The sequence below is a fragment of the Ambystoma mexicanum genome, chromosome 1p (genome assembly GCF_040938575.1).
Source record: "Ambystoma mexicanum isolate Mex_15411 chromosome 1p, UKY_AmexF1_1, whole genome shotgun sequence".
Taxonomy (NCBI): Eukaryota; Metazoa; Chordata; class Amphibia; order Caudata; family Ambystomatidae; genus Ambystoma; species Ambystoma mexicanum.
In genome coordinates this window covers 1321025754-1321043985 of record NC_090921.1, presented here as the reverse complement: position 1 = coordinate 1321043985, position 18232 = coordinate 1321025754, and positions in this window count along the sequence as shown.

Genomic DNA, 18232 nt, shown 5'->3' with positions numbered 1-18232 from the left:
AGGGTTGGAAGTGACCCTTCTGTGCATTATGGAACTGCATGCAGAGATGTGGGTGAGAATGTGAACAATACATCACAGAATCTGGTTCTACCTTAAGTGACAGAGTGCATTCGAGCAGGTGGATGAAAATATGTTTTACCTTCACCTTCTGGGTGGTGGAAAAGAAATGTGCATTCTTGCTGATTCTTGCTCATCATGAAATGTGCATTCTTGCTGATTCTTGCTCATCATGATATATTTGCAGCGTGCAACATTTCTAAAAGCCCTCTTGAGGTAAAGCCCTCAATTCTAAAAATTGGTATGGGCAGTAAAAGTATGCAGTATTTGAAATAGCCCATGTTTTTACAACTGCCATAATCATAATCAGTTCCTTAGAATTTGGCACGTGAAGCTCTAATGGTGGGATAAGGTACAGAACACAACAAAACAAAGGGACACAATTAATATTTTGTGATGTGTGCAAGCTCTGCACACATCACACAACATCCCAACACAAACCAAGAATTCAAATAATCGAGAGAAAATAAGACTATTACTGGAATCAAAGACGTTTTGAGTACAAATGATTATCCAGTCGTTGGAATGAAACCCAAAGTGTGGGATATTTCCAAGGTTTGATTAAGTACAGATCATACCAAGTCTAGTAAATAAGTACATTCAGAATCACAAACCACCAAAGAAAATGAGAAAGTGGTTAAAACTGTCAAAACAGTTACAAGGGAAATGTAAAAGTAAGAGCTAAAATCAGCGATTCTGCATCCAATGGTTTCACGGCACGGAAAGTGCCTTACTGGCTCTCCAGTCACACATGCTCGATTTTATGGAAAGAGGTACATTTGGCCTTTTCATTTTTCTAGACTTATCAGCTGTGTTTGATTTGTTAGATCACAAACCTTTGCTGGCTGTCTTGTACACTAAGGCGACTGTTCAGAAGAAGCTGTTAACTGGATTTACTCTTTTCTGAGCAATAGCAAATCTCGGGTGGGCTGGGGTGATGCGTCCTCGGATGCAAACAAAACATGTTACGGAGTTCCGCAACAAGCTTGTATGTCTCCTGCCCTGTTCAACCTATACTTGCTGATCTGCTAGCCACTCGCGAAGTATGTTTTGGCAACTAAGCTGAGGATGCTCAGCTCGTGATGGAGTTGATTGGTGACTATAAGATCGACTCGGATAGGTTGAACTCCACCTATGGCTTGATGAAAGACTGGATGTCTAGTAATTGACTCTGCCTTAATCCTTCTAAGACAGAGCTTATGCTTTCGGCTCTCCACATGTAAGAGCAAAACTTAGCCCGGAACATAAGGATATGGATTTAGAGGGTACTCGTATAGGCACCCTAGATACAGTTAAAACCTTGGGTATCTATTTGGAAGCCTCTCTTAGCTCAAAGGTGCATGTTGATGGAGTGGTCAACAGCTCTCAATACCATCGTAGAGTTTTGAGGCATGACAAGTCCTTTCTGTTCCAGAAAAAACCCTGAGCCATTATTGCACCTTAGCTGGAGTACTGTAATGCTCTTCTTTTGGGAGCTAACGAACAATGTAACACCAGACTACAGATTATTCAAAATGAAGCAGTTCAAATTTTACATGACATCCAGAAAAAAGACATCATATATCACAGGCTAGAAGGGAACTTCATTGGCTGCCTGTATCTGCCAGACTAAGTTTCAAGACCCTCTCTATAGCTCACATATGAGTATTTGGGAATGCCCCCATCTACCTTAAGAAACATCTAACCCCATACATAGTATCTAGACATTTCAATTCCAGCACTCAAAGACAGTTGACAGTACCAAGAACAAAAAAGTCTAAAGGACTTGGGTGTTCTTTTGCTGTTCGGACCACCGTAGCATGGAATCTACGTTTAAAGTCATGACTTTCAGTATTCAAGAAACAATTGAAGACTTGGCTATTTGAATAAATCATGTTATTTCTAGCTACGGGCTCTACCGCTAGATAGTACTCTACTGGTTGTCCTGTCTTTTTACATGTTATCTCTGTTTTTATGTTCAGCGCCCTGATGTCTGCGGGCTTTGGCGCAATATTAATATATCAAATAAAATAAACATATATGTCAATTTAAAGGAGGTAAAACAAATTCCCCTCAATGAAGCTTATTAACTATTATGACATTGAGCAAATAAATATTAAAATGATAGGAAAAAGAAAAACATTACTGATTGTATAGTTTTTTTTTATCATACCTACTTGAAGTCATCTAAAATAAACCCACTTTTCTCACCATATTATCAGCCACCTAAATGCAACCATCCAGTCCCCAGGGGTGTGCATGCAGGTCCACTTATTCACAAAGGGACCCACGGGCATTCAAGGGTCAGGCTGCGAGGCTAAGGGAAGCAACTGATCTTTGGGATTTTCAAAGAGGATACAAATTCTAACACCTTTGTTATAATGTGTCTTTCAAATGTTTTTATGTGTGATTCAAGTTTCCCGCTGGCACCGGAGATCTCCAAGCTGAAAGCTTTAAAGGAATACGGCAGGAAATGGTCGACCACAAACGAGAAGTAGTGGGTGGCAGCGACTAAGGGAGAGGAAAGGAAGGAGAGAGAGAGAGAGAGAGAGAGAGGAGCGAGGTCAAATAATTAAAAAGAAAACGAGAAAATGACACAACAAAACAAAAAGGGTACAGCAAAGAAAGATTATGTAAAGTAAAAGGAATAAAAGAGGAGAGACTCAAATAGATATAGTGAGAAATAAAGGGGGAAGGATCGAGTTACCAAGACGAAAAGAAAATGAGACATAGGAATTTGGAAAGAGATGTCTGGGATATCGATTACACGGATAGAGGACAATGTCTGGAATGAAACAAGGACATTGGGAGCTTAAATTGGGAGAAAGGGAGCCGTGGAGATGACAGTAAAATTGAGAACAGTGGAGATTAAATAATGACACAGGTTGGGCAAGAAATGCAAAGGAAACTGTGTGACGGAGATTAGACGTAGGATGGAAGAGGTGGGAGGTGACGCGATAATAGGTAGAGGTGGGAGAGACACAGATGGGTATATTGACTACTGGATGAATGAGTTAGGACGTTGGTACAGACAGTGCACCACACAAAGCTAGAAGTCATTCAGAATATAAAAGAGTTGAAAGGAATGATGTGAAAGCTGGGAGAAAGATGGAGCAAAAAAGGAAAATGAGAGATACATTGGGGAGATGGAGGAGAGAGACCTTAAGTGGCGCTAAGGAAGACACTGGTGGAGATGGGCATACTACGAGAACTGCAGTAGTGTTAGAGGGCGGCCATGACAATATATTTTTAATGAAATATTGGTAATCTAAATAAAGTTTATACAAAATAAAAAATTTAAAAAAAATGACAGTCACTTATTTATGATTAACTAACTCATGTTTGTTTCAGACTGCTTTGTTTTTTGCGGGCAACCCAAGAATTCCCTGCTCTCTTCCTTGAGGACATACACCAACTCAACCTTTTATAGATGGAGTCCCCAACCCCTTACTCTCCCACCCTCTCTCACCAGCTATACTCTCCTTCCTTGTCATATTCTTTTCTATAGCGTTTACTCCATAGAAACATGCCTTGTATGCCTGACTCTTTAAACTATACTTTTGCTCGTTTTCAACTTTTTAGCTTGTGAAATCAAGATTTTTGAAATAACAAGATTTGAGCTGTTGACTTTCCAATAGAAGATTTGTAACAAGATATTGTTTTAAAATTGAGACGTAATATGTATGCTCTTTATACAGTTACCACCTGTTAACACATTTCAATGAACCATGTTGTTATACATTCAGAATCATCAAGGCATTAGATTGTGCCACTGGCCAGTGTTACTAAACAGTGTCATCTGGAGGGGTAAGGTCGGGGGCTGGGGAGGGAGATACTTTAGAGGATGGATCACTCGGCTTAATACCAAAGCAATAGACATGTCATGTCACCCTGACACACGCCACAAAGGTCTAGCACGTCTTCCTGAATACATTCACACTTTTCTTCTATAATTGACAATCTCCTCTCTACTGCTGCCAACTGGATTAAGTCATCCAGCCAAATTTTAAAGTCTGTTTTGTGTTATGTCCGGAGCCTCATACTCAACCTGACGCAGCAAGTAAGGGTGACAGGACCATACAAATTAAACATTGCAAACAATGGATGTGTGTAATGCTAGTGTTCAAAGTGCGTATCCAAACGATTGCGATTAATGGTGTCCTTTGAGAAATGCAGAAAGGTAAAAGGCGTGGCTTACAGTTTAATTTTGCAGAATTTCTACCACTTGCTTTTGAAAACTGCTGGATATAACGTGAGATGTTAACTGCTCACCGATTGCAGGTGATATTTAATGGTGATTGGAGGAAAAGGGTGGGGGTGAAAGGAACGTTTAGGGAGAAAGAGACTTAGGAGGAGCTTTTGCCCGTTTAACCCCGGGCTGTCTACCAACTCTGCAGCTCGCTCTTGTGTGAGGGCAACCACTGCGTGCCTCATTGTCACTCTCCTTCCACCTGCCAGTGTAAGCTGGCACCTGTAGACACCCTACTTTTATTTCAAATAGTGATGCCATACTGGTAAGGGGGAACCTGGTTCTATATAAACCTCTAAGCCACAATTCAGATTTCTCTTAAGATACAATCATAATGCTAACAGCCTGATTTCAGTGCCCCCACAAACTGGCACGAATGCCATAAAACCCCCTGAGCCAAGGGTTTTCTGCATACACATGATCTTTCAGAACAGATTCACAGCATGCAGTGCAGCACGGGTTGTGAATCCGGTTTGTGCATCTCCCTGTTTTGTGCAGAGAATCAGCTTGCATATATGTCCATGTGACAAGGTTTATGCGGGTGGAGAGCCAAGCACCCCTGCAGATTCGGTCCGCTCTTTTGCATTTGAAAAGACCAGCCAGAGTCAGTATGGATCCACAACAATGATATATGATATAAGTTGCAGTAGTCCAGACTAGAGAGGACCTGAGCTCTTGAGACATTGAATTTCTGGGGGAAGGTGAGGAATGGGAGAATGCCTCTGAGGAGGCGCAGCTGATAGTGGGCCTTTTTGGCAAGGTCCACCCACGATATGAGGAGAGAAGGAGAGGAGTCAAAGATGATGCCAAGGTTTTTTGCCTCACAAGAGCGTGAGGGGAGTGTACCCATGGAGGGCGGCAGAGGGTAGGAGGGAAGGAGAGAGCAGGTGTCCCAAGCAGAAGGAACTCAGTCTTACTGGCATTAAAGGCAGAGATCATTGGCAGCACAACACGCCTGAATAGCAGTCAGACAGTCAGGGATGAGAGAGGAGGAAGAGGAGGCAGTAGAGTGAAGCTTGAAGGAGAGTTTTGTGTCGTCTGCATAACACTGGAAGTGAGGAGAGAAGGAGAAAGTCAGATGGGCCAGATGGGGCAATTCACATAAAACTCACAAAATGTAACACTTCCACGTTCATTTATATTTTATTGTTTACATCCCACAAAATACAAATCTTATAAACAAACACAAGTCCTTTTCAACAATCCCACTCAAATTCCCTACGCTCTTGGTCTACTTGAGGCTCACCTAGGTTTTTCAGGTCAATTTGCAGATGGGGAGCAGGTGCAAGTGGATCTAGGTCACCTGGCCTAAGTCCCGCCCACCTGGTACCTTCCTGCCTGCTGCTCTTTTTCACCACTTAGCAATACCCGCCCAACTGGTGCCTTCCTTCACCATGACCGTCTTGTGGCCAATGCTGGATTTGACTTTTATGGACTTCATTTGTTCACAGTGTGTCACTCTTTCACAACTCTCATGCTGGACTTCCTTTTCATCGTGTACTCATGGTGGCCCTGAATCATGCTGTTCCCATCTTCATCTTGTATCCTGGCTTGCAACATTATGTGTTACTACTGACTTCTGCAACTGTATTCGCTCTCCACTCTTGCTTCTCCACTCTTTTTGACTGCTTACTCTCTTTTCTCTCCTCCTTTCCCTTCTCCCTTTTCCTATCTCCTCCCCTTACTTTCTTCTATGCACTTACTCTATCAGAATTGTCCCTGGACATAATATGATAGCAACCTCGTCTGTTTCCTCCACCCTCCCATTATTGTTTTTTTCCTCCCCACCACCCCTCCAGCACTATCTGAAATGTCGTCAGGCCTAGTATGATAGTCACTTGTTTTGTTCCTCCCCTCCCTTTCTGCGCCCCTCTCCCTCACCTTTTGTTTTTCTCTGGCTCTACCAGAAATGTCGTCAGGCCTAGTACGGTAGTCGCCTGTCTGTTTCCATTTCCTTTCCACTCTCCTCCTCCCTTCTTTATCTATGTCTTAGCTCATGCACTATCTGAAATGTCGTCAGGCCGAGTACGATAGTTATTTTCACATCCTTACTGTTCATGGCCTGTAAGAATGTGGTTGTATTTCCCCTTGTTCCCTCCCTTGCCTTGAAGCGCTTTGAAACACATTGTGTATAGGCGCTATATAAATAAACAATCATATCATATCAATTTGACCTCATTCTGAGGTTGGTGGTACAACTACTCAGTAACCATTGAGTTGCTGCTAACCCCATAACACGGTTTCCGCCACCTGACATCCCGTGCTACCGGGATATCATAGGCTGAGGAACGGTTATTTCCCATTCCCATGGAGTCCCACAGGAGTCCATAGGAATGGGAAACGTGAAGCACCGGCACCGTTAGTAATGGTGCCAGAGCTTTAGTGAAAAGTATGCCTTCAGTCTGGCGGTCCGGAAAGGGTGCCGGTACATTGCTACCAGCACCTTTATTTCCAGACTGCCAAGCTTGTAATGGGGCAAAATGTCTGCCTAAAGTTATGCTGTCACCTTCACTCAAAAAGCTCAGGTATGAAACTGTATTTTATTATTTGTACCCTGAATCCCAGGGAACCCTCTAAATCTGAATCATGTTTCAGCATTGTTATTAGGTTGCTTTGAACAAAGCAACATGGTTTCTCTAAGTCATCCTATATATATATGTCTGCTCCATTTTCAGTCTGAATTTCAATCTGAAATCAAAAAAATCCATTCTTCCACATTCTCCATTAAAAACATAAAAACATTTACCATTCTATCTTTTCAACCATGTTTCATGTCAAAACAAATCAACTTGTACACCAAATTAAATCTGATTATGCCTTCACGTCAGCGCAAGACATAGTTAAGGTTATAACAAAGTCTCTACAGTGTTTCAGAAAATGACTTTTCTTAATAACTTTGGAACGCTTGAATGAAAATATCTGAAAATATTCATGAGTAATATTTCGAGGCAGCTGCCTGTGCATTCAAACTTTCCAATTTCTACATTAAAGTCTTCTAAGTGTAAAAACGGTTTACTATGACCGAGCTTTGAATAGCTTTTTACTTGAATTTTTCCATGGGAAAAAAGAAATTCAGCCCAAACATCTCAAAATTGGCTGCCTCGGTGTTGCTAATATTTTGCACACACCTAGATTGTATCTGGGATTAGGGCAGTGAAGAAAAATTTTCAAAATCAACTTGTCCAATTTTTAGATTTTAATGTTTGAAATGTATCTATATGTGCCGCATGCGCAGAATCAATGCATATACTTCATATAACCTCCAAACAGAGCGCATGAAACAACAAACACACAACACACACACCCAACCACACTGCGTACACAGTTCAACATACTCTCAGGCAAGAAATACAGAATTCACACACCACACACAAACACAATTTATGCAACCACCCACACTGCAAAGACAGTCCAACATACACCCTGGCAAGAAACACAGAATTCGCACACAACACACACACACACAACATATGCACCCACTGTGGCAAGGCGTCAGAAGCAAGAGTCAGACACAGAGGTGGCATGATTCCAAGTAAGATTTATTCATAGGAAAACAAAACCTAACTATCCCTAACTCTAGAGGGGCTGCCCTACCTATCAAACAATAATCTCGGGTCAGTTTAGTCAGAATGCCCGTTCAACTAACAAATCTCTACTCCGTCCAAACTCCTGACCTAGCCCTATCACTACTAACAGAAAATCACTAAATACTATTCAAGAGGATGACTCCCTCCTCCTGATTGACAAAAGGTTTTAACCTTCTAACACTAAACATTTACAATTCAAATTGTGACGGCAGGAGAATGACTCCCTTCTACTGATGCAGTTCCAAAAAGGATTTCCAAAGTTTCGGTTTGTGTGGGGACCGATTTGCCAACCAGTAGAATGTCTCACTTCTCCTGGTATAAATAGTTCCTTGATATGATCAAGAAAAACATTTCATCAGGCATTATAACTCCTGCCACAGTTCCCCCAATGGGTGTTGCACTTTTGCACCCTGGGTAATGGTCCAAAGATCTTCTCTTTGGTTCTCTGAGGATTTTACAATAATTCCCAACTTTGAGCAGTATCTCTCTTGATGGGATTGGTATGAGGGATTTTACTATTGACTCACACTGCACAGTTCTTTCCCTCAGTAATATCTCCACCACTACTGTGATGAGGGAGAACACCCCGTTATCGAAATTAGAGTTCTTTCCACCAGTGGCTTTTTTCCACCATTGGGCAAAAAGGAGATCACTTTCAATGCACAGGTTACATCCACTTCCACTAATAGTCTTGTCTCTGCCACTGGGCTGAGGGAGATTACACCTGATTCACAGGCCACAGTCTCTTTCAATAACAGCCATTCACTTAGCCTCCCCTGTATTCCCACCGTGTCTCCCAGGCCTCCCTTTACCTTCTTCTGGGCTGTGGCATGTCATTGGTTCTTCCTGGGACTGGGGTCCATGTTGACGGTTGCTGCTCTGGTTTTTCCGTTCTGTTTCTGCTGTTCCGCAATGGCTAAGCAATCCTTTCCTCTGTTTGATATCAGAGTAGTTGGTGGACTGAATGGTCCACTTTGTCAAGGTCACACCACAGTTTCTCCTCCCTTGGCTTATAGTTGGGTCTGCTTCTGCTAGAGCCCTGCTGTACTCTCTCAGGTTGGTGCTGGCATCCTTTGTTCTACAGTCTGTCCTCAGAGTTTGTAACTCCCGCCTGTGGTCTGCTCCACTCCTACTGCTGTTCCCAGCTGGACTTGACACTTTGTTAAGTCTACTGTCTCTTTTTATACAATGTCATCAGTTCCTCCCTCAGAGTCCTTTATCACTTTCAATGGATTGATCTTCATGCCTCCTCGGGGGGCCTCCTCATCTCAGTACTTGAGGAGTTTACTGTATTACAATATAGAATGTTGGCACCATGAGGAGTTTTACAAGACTGTGGTGGGTCGCTTGGGATTTCTGATGGAACGGGCTCAGGGAAGGGAACCACAGAATGAACGTCTCCATCCCCAAGAGGGGAATCCTCCCCTGGAAGGTCCTCCTGGATATTACCGCCTGTAGGGCCAGTATTGGTTAGCTGAAGCACCACCCTTGCCTTACAGGGAAGGTCTCCCCCTGGGAGAAGTGACGTTGTATAATGATTCATCACACCACCCACAATGCATACATTTTCCAACATACACTCAGGCAAGAAATGCAGAATTCACACACACGCAACATGCGCATCCACCCACACTGCTTCTGCATTCCAATATACACTCAAGCAAGAATTACAGAATTCACACATGCAAACCTTGCAATTTATGCAACCACCCACACCGGCTGCATACACAGTCCAACATAAACTCAGTCAAGAATTACTGAATTCACACTCAACACATGCACAAACAACATATACAAAGAGTCACACTGCATGCACAGTTCAACATGCACTCAGGCAAGAAATACAGAATTCACACAAAACAGACACAACATAGGCAACCCCACACACTGCATACACAGTCCAACATAAACTCAGACAGGTAATAGAAAATACATACACAAAATATGCACACATCCACACTGTGGACATAGAACAACATACACTGAGACAACAAATACATAATTCACCCAACACACACACACAAACAACATACACAGCCACCCACATTGCATACACAGTCAGAAATACAGAATTCTCAGGCACATTCCAACATACACTGAAACTAAAAACCACATAATTTCAGCAACAGTATTCAGACATTACCATAACCACACACAGTGTGAGCAATTGCACCCACTGCGTACACATTCAAATTCAGTCCAACGTACACTCAAGCAAGAAATACAGAATTCCCAGACACATTCCAACATGCACTGAAACTAAAAACCACATAATTCCAGCAACAGTATTCAGACATTACCATCACCACACACAGCATGTTCAATTGCACCCACTGTGTACAAATTCCAACATACAGTGCATCTACAAAACACATAATACCATTAACAATATTCAGACATCACCATAACCACACAGAGCATACGCAATTACCCCCGCTGCATATGCATTCCAACATACACTCAAGCAAGAAAAGACATGACATCAACACTATTCAGACCTTACCCTAACCAGACACGGCATACTTACTGTCCCCACTGCGTACACATTTCAAACAACCACACACAACATACACAATAATATACATAAATTACAACACATACAAATGCATTAACAAAAAAGTATATGCTATTAAATAAAAAAAATGAAAGGAGCACATTACTGGGAAACATAACAGTATTGTCTGAAAAAATCTATTCCCCTCATTTGTCAAATGTACTCCATCTATCTGGAAAAAAACGTGTCAATGTTACTCTTAATGTTCTTGTGAAAAATAAAATGCAGTTGAGGTTCAAATGAAAATGTATAAATACACCAATTTACACTTATGCAAGCACGATTCATTTTTCATTGATTCATACTTCCCCACATCCACCCTTTACATGCTGCCAAACACACAAATCTTCCTTGCTGGAAATAATCCTGCTAGGCATAGCATATCCGTTTTAATGTTACAACAGATTTCGGTTCCTCTTCTGTAGCAAAGATAGTTCCCACCACCATTTCTTAAAATCAAATCGGGCTGCATCACAGCACTGTCAAAATGAACAAAATGTTATAACTTCTGACAATTTGCCACCTCTAAAAGCAAGCCATTCCACCTTCACATTACCAAATGGTGAAACAGTGAGCATGTGTCGAATATAATGGTACAGTCAATAGACCCATGGATCGCATATGATTAAGAGTGTTTCTAATGTTTAGATAAACACACACATGTGAAAAAAGCAAATAAACACATCATAAGTAATACAATTTTAATCACGTGCATACAAATATACATAAAAGAATGCTAAAAATAAACTTGTATAGGCAATAATTTGCCTTACATACCAAGCATCATATGTGCACACATGCCTAATGAACAATGCACACACTTTTAGCTCCAAACATTGTGCACATGCAAACAGTACTAACGCTGCACCTATACTTACCATCACGTGACTTGATTAACACAGCAACACGACAAATACGCACACATGCATAATGACACATTGCGGATGTTGATGAATATTTATTTAACAAACATTCAAAACTGAATATTGACAAATACACATAATACATACACAATACATTTGCTTACACACTTACCTGGTGTTCCATTTTCAGAAAACTTCACTGTGAAATTGTCCAAAAAACCCCACAACTTCTTCTTTACCAAACAGCATGTGCAAATAATAACTAACTACACATGAGTAATGTGCATCAACTAATCAACATATAGAAACCTTCCACTGTACTTCGTTACAACAAGCAAACACGTAATTTCACCTAAGCATGCAGCTTATTTGACAAAGCCAATTAAAAATATAAATCACTTCAATTGAAGACAGCCACCAATGTTGATGCAAAGTAAGTACTCATTACAACTGTAAATACTTTTTAAATTTTGTTAAACTTATAACTTTATAATATTATACTTTAAAATAAATAGTATATAACTATTTAATTGCAGCATATTTCAAAATGTCAACAACCACTATTTTTGAGCCTTCAACAGAGCTAGGTTAATGAACAATTTTTCACAAATTCTGCTTTTACTACTGAATGCAACTATTGTTTAAATGTGAACGTTGTCAATAATAAAAGATACACTTTTATTTACTTATTTCAAAATGCAATATCAAAATAAACCACTAGCATATAATTAATATCACCATTGGTGAACTTGCAATACTAATATATGAACTACCATTCTATAAATAGTACTAGATAGTAAGCAGTAGCATCTGTCATCAATACAAATATAGCCACTTCTGAAATTATGTTAGCATGATGCACAAAATGTTAATAGAAATGTAGGAACTAAATAATAAATAGCACTAGGTTTAGTTGGGTACGGTGGATCTGGCACTAGTCCTGATGCAAGTAATATGAGCTGCTTGAAAAGATGTGGTGATCAATGAAAGACTTTATTATTAAGGGTGCCCTCGGTGTTGTGTTGATATGTGATTCAGCCTCATCACAGGTCTTTTTCAAAACTGGGCAAAAGAACCTTTGTGTCTATAACGCTCACAGTCACTGTGTGTTGCATGCAGAAAATTATATATAGGGGGCCAAATCCCCAGATTCCAGTAACAGATTTTTCAAATAAGATTAATGGCAAGCAGCCCATTACTACTTGCAACAGGACTAGCGCCAGATCCAGCGTAGCAAACTAAACCTATGCTGAGCATGTTGAGGTTTTAGGTAAACCTTTTCGGCACCTGGGGCAGCTAAAGTCCAAAGATCACTAACAGTTAAATACACAACAACGTCAATCACTGATTAGCGCAAAGTGAGCAGTATTACCCAGATTCTATAACTAGCACTGTACACAAAATACCATACTAATAATATTAATAGATAGAAATTACAAATGTAAGCAGTAGTATTTAATGTCATCCGTACTAATGTAGCCATTTGTGTACTGATGAGCGCGCAAAATGCAAAATGGTGATAAAAGGTAGGCACTAGCACAGTAAAAACAGCGCTATGTACAAAATGTAAATACGAATGTAGGCATTACTGTACTGAAGATGTCACTGGATAAAATATATTTATACAAATTTAAGCAATAGCATGTAATGTTATGAATACAAATGTAGCCACTTGCATGCTGATGATATTACAATATGCAAAATGTAAATACAAATGTAGGCAGTAGCGTAGTATTATTAGCACTATGTCATGAAAAAAAATATGCAGGTAGCTACTAGCATACCATTAATAGCACTATACCTAACTTGTAAATACCCGTCTTGCCAATGGTGTATTATACATACCAATATATAGAAAATATTAAAATAAATCAAAGTAGTAGCATTACATGCCCTCACAAGTAAAACAAAATAAAAGAGGTGATGGCTGGAAGGTTTAGAATTAATCTTAACCTCTGACATTGCTCTGGGCAACCCTCCAGACCATTGTTATTTGCCTGCCAAGCCAGTACAGACGAGGAAAGACCATATGCAAATCAGGCCTGGTCCCACCCCAAAAGTGTCAGTCCAGCCCGAACTGCCAGGTCACATCCCTTAAGCACGAGACAACAAGCATCACCAGACATGTTTTGGCCTTGTTGGGTCTCATCAGTGAGGATCAGCTTGGGTCTCTAGAACCAGCCGGCACAGGACACACGTCGGGGCATACCAGTCCCACTAAGCAGTAGCATCACATTTCCTCAAAATGAAAGCATACTCTGTATACAGTAAACAATACAACATTTTATTTTGTAACATGCCTTCTTTAGGAAACATCAACATCAACAGAAAATGACAAACGTAAATACTAATGTAGGCACTACCACATTATAAATAGTACTAATAATGTTAATACAAATTTAAGCAGAAGCATCCAATCTTACAATTATAACATATAGATGGGTACAGGAAACAGTTGGACGAGGAAATACGCTTCTTATGCTACATAGATTCAATAAATGTGTACACAACATTCACATGTTTCTAATGCTAAATAAATGTTAATACACATAAAGCAACTAGCGTAATGTTATCAGCACAATATACAAAATGGCAATACAACTATAAGCACTAACATAGTATACCACTGGCACAACATCTCATATTTTAACATGTCTCATTTTCTATAGATCAAACATCAACAAGACAAAAAAAACACAATCATCATCCTAGATCTTGTATCATTTATTCTAAAAGCACAGAAATGTTCGCAAAATGTAGGATTTCACAAATAACACAAACTTAATTGGATATTAAACATGGAACTGTAAAAATGCATTAAAAAGAAATTGTAATAATCTATTTATCCATTTTTATTTTATTGCAGCAACCAAGCACAAGCATGAAAAGATAGCCGGAAAAGGAAAAAACATGAAGGAAAACAGTACAAATATTATTTAAAAATTCACAAACTAAAATAACATAAAGGTACATATATAACTAGCCAAATAAACATTACAACTCATGACAGCACAACTATACCAACTATTGGTAATATTATGCAAGAAGTAGTGGAACATTTATTTTTAAAAGAACAACTTACAAAACAATATTTATTGAACCAATTGAAATCGCACCATCTGTATCCACAAATCATTTAATACATGTAAAATAAACCACAACAATAAGTAATACCCTTTTAAGTACTCCCAATGTTAGTCACTCAACCTACCTGTACCACATCTCATTAATTAAATTCACTATGCGAAACAACACAAGTTAACAAATTAATATGACTAAAAGCCACTCAAAATACATCAAAATATATTTCAAAAGTACAAACTGCCTATCAAAATACAAACCTACAGCACAAATACAACCACCAGTGCCTATTACTGCTTCTAGCGCACTACTTTAATAAGTGAAAGTGCTGTTACACCACAAAAAATAGAACCTACCTCACCAAATTATAAACATACTACAATCCCAACAGTTGAAATGCAAATGGAAAAAGATAATATAAATTCCCTAGTACTACTAGTACTACTAATACGAGTACCATTTTAATGATGCTAACTACATTTAGTGAACCCCAAAGACAACAACTTAGAACTTATACCACTTCTATGTTGGAAAAGAAAACTTCTGTAATAACTAAAACTAAAACAAATAGTATGTGAATAAGAAATTCTACAACATCAGCAGAAAAACACTTAAAACTTCATCACTTTTAAGCAGTAGTATTTCAAAAAGTGAAACGCGTGTGACACACAAAACAATATTATATATAATGGATCTATTACTACTACTCCTTTAACTTATACATCAGATATCACAAATAAATGTTTGTAGTACTGACACTAGTCAAAGCATTTCAAGCGTTAGTGCTAGCAAAAACAAAAAGCAACATCCCAAAAATATTACTACCTCTTGAACAATTCCATTTGGCATATGTCAAACTAGCGTGGTCCACAAAACAAACAGAAAATAAATGTGCCCCTTATTACTACTTTTACATCGTAAATGTCAACAACTGAACTAATATTCATTGCAAACTAATATCTTGGATTTGGGACTACTTTGAAACTCCTGCCCCAGATGGTGTGTGAAATGTAACTGAAGTAATTTGCACCATATGCAAATCAAAATGATAAAAGGGGTAACCCTCAAAAATATCATTTAGGAAATTCAGCAATGTAAGCATATATGCAAAATAAACATGAACAGGTATATTTTACACATGTTTATAAAAATCAAACTACTGAACAAACTTCAATAAAAAATACTGTTCCACCATAGTTAGTACAACATAAAAAGCAAATACTAAAAGGAAACATATAGAAACGGTAACTGTTTATATTGCAAAATAAAAATATTATACTCCCAGAAAAAGAAAAAGAACCTCGATTGTCTAAAGTTCCTAAAACAAGTTGGTGATTGTGTGTCACTTCCAAATTTACAAAGTATTGATCCTGAGTATGCTCATTCTTTTTTAGCCTGCTTAAAATGTGGAACAATAATTGCAGTCAGAGAAAGAATTTCATATACTCATCTGCAAAAATGTAAACATCATCAACAAAGAAATGCTTTTAAAAAGTAAATATTTAGCAAAATCAAATCTTTTTATACCAATCTAAAATAATGTCAGCCATTAACAAGACACACAAAACATAATATTGTTTTTAACTGTGCTTTATACTGAACAAAATATACTGTACATTAACAATACGCACAGTTTTTAATAATTTAAACAATTTAAAAGTACCAAGATATTTAACATAACATAAAGGTCAATCAAATATATGTATTTAATATTAATAACATATAACTCTACTTGTACACACTTCCTCAATTTCTGGAGATTTTTGTAATGATATCCAGAAAACATTGAACACTTACATACAAGTTTTCTTTTTATAATTACAAGAACCTTTAACTGGTATTTTTTCTGACATCTATTATACATAAATAAACTGTATTTGGAATTTTAAATATGTATAGTTAGTTGTTTTTAATTGTACTCTTTATCAAAGGTTCGTATTAAAATTTAAAGTAAGGGACAGCTTTAAGGGGGATGTGTAGGCGGCCACAAAGATTACATTTCCATGTTTACAAATATAAATAATTTTTATTTAGCACAGTTACATAAATAAACAGTATTCCAACAAATAACCACATTCATTTATTTTTGATTAAATATGTATTATATAATGAAATAGTTAAATAGTATTTAAGACATTGCAAAACCTTAAAAAAAAATAGGAAATTATTTTAAAGAAACAATTTTTTTACAAAACAGTTAGGGTTCAACCAAAAAAGTTAAAATCTACAAACATTAGAAATAATAACATTAAACTAACAACATAATTTAACCATTATCAGTACATTTATATGAAATAATTATATTTAAGTCAAATATCATGGTAACCTTAAATATCCTAATATCAGACACATAATAAAACGTCATTTCAAACTATGTAAAACTATTAATGTATCTAATTAAAAACACACATTAGTATAATACCTATACCTGTAATCCATCTATACCAGGTATATTAAAAAATGAAAAACACTCAACCTATTTAAAAAATGTACTTAAAAATACATTTTTAATAACACAATATATACAAAAATTTCATAAATTATCTAATTTACATGAAAACATCAACATATATTTTCCATTTAGAAATATATAATTAAACACACTTAAGACATATCATAAAATAAATATAGGCACCACCCTCTCCTTCTCTCCTCACATCTCCAATGTCTCACTTTCAGCTACACCTCCTCAGAAATATTCTGCCTTTTCTCACTTTCCACCAGAAGCTCACTGTCTCTAGAGTCCTGGTACTCTCCAGGCTGGACTATTGCAACAGCCTCTTTCTAAATCTGCCTTTCTCTGCTCCACGACCCTTACAACTCATCCAGAACAGGACTGCGAGACTTGTCCTTGGCCACACGCCCAGGGATCGTATCTCTCATGCTCTGAAATCTCTGCACTGGATCCCTGTGGCTGCAAGAATCAAGCCCAAGACCCTTTGCATAGTCCAGAGGGCTTTCTGGGTCCTGGGACTATACTATCTCCAACATTCTCTTCCTAAACAATTTCCCTCTCAAGCTCTCCAATCATCCACCTCCAATTCTCTGAGGGTCAGATGCTTTTCCAAGCAGAGTATGGGGGGGCCGATGTCTTTCCTCGGCTGGGGTCTCCCTCTGGAACAGCCTCCCAGCCTCTCTCAAACTTGAGCAGAACCACCTCCGGTTCTGGAAGCAACTCAAGACCTTCCTTTTCACTTCCTCTTTCTCTATTCCTCTCCCCTGCTAATGTCCCTGATAGCTCCACACACTGGTCACCTGGCCACCCCTGACATTGGGCCCAGGCTCCTCCATGTCCAGTTGCCCTTGCACGGCCTCTGGGCTCCCTCAACACTTAAGGGTCTGTATCTGTAACCCTTCTCTTTTCACTTCAGAGCCACCCACTGGCAGGACATACTGAGTCACCTGAACTTCTCCCCCCTTGGCACTTTTCCCCTCCCCTCTTCCACGATCTGAATGACACAAGGCCTAGTAAGATCATTGTGTGTCCTCTTTCTGTTTCTTCCTCCTTGTCTTGTCGCGCTTAGAAACACTTGTGTACAGGCGCGTTATAAATGATTTATCATATCGTATCATATAAAGTTATGTCCAGATTGCTAAATTTACTAAGTCAGAGACGGAAAAACAACAAAACATGCAACTTGCATACATTTAGATTCAAGTCACACCTGATTTACTAAGAAAAAGAACTGCTGTCCAAAAATATCCCACATAACTTCCGCTGGCAAAAGACATGTCATTGTAAGTGAACTTGTCAAGAAAAAATGAAGTCAGATGTGCACATACCACCCGCAAATATGTTTCCAGTGCACCCACACACTTTCACCAAAAATCCCTGTTGGCACAGCGCAAATCAATAAACGTA